Source organism: Octopus bimaculoides, chromosome 14 (genome assembly GCF_001194135.2).
Source record: "Octopus bimaculoides isolate UCB-OBI-ISO-001 chromosome 14, ASM119413v2, whole genome shotgun sequence".
NCBI lineage: Eukaryota > Metazoa > Mollusca > Cephalopoda > Octopoda > Octopodidae > Octopus > Octopus bimaculoides.
The window spans coordinates 13810127-13810402 of record NC_068994.1 but is presented as its reverse complement, the minus strand read 5'-3'; positions in this window follow the sequence as shown (position 1 = coordinate 13810402).

Here is a 276-nt window from a genome sequence, read left to right as displayed (position 1 = left end):
ACCACTTATAATCTACTGACCAAATTAAATCGCAGGAAACAGATACTCGACATTGATGGTCAACTGTTTATGAGAAAACGTTTTTTGGGGTCTTTTTTGTTTTAGCACCCCGAAAGGAAATGAGTGAAGTGGTTAACCGGAAACGATAAATCTTTTGTTGTTGTATAATACCTGGCCAGATATCAATGAAGGACACTCTTTCGCCTGTTCTAATCATCGGACTGTGGCCATGGTGGGGCATCGTCTTGCAAGGTTTTAGTCGAACGAATAGACCCC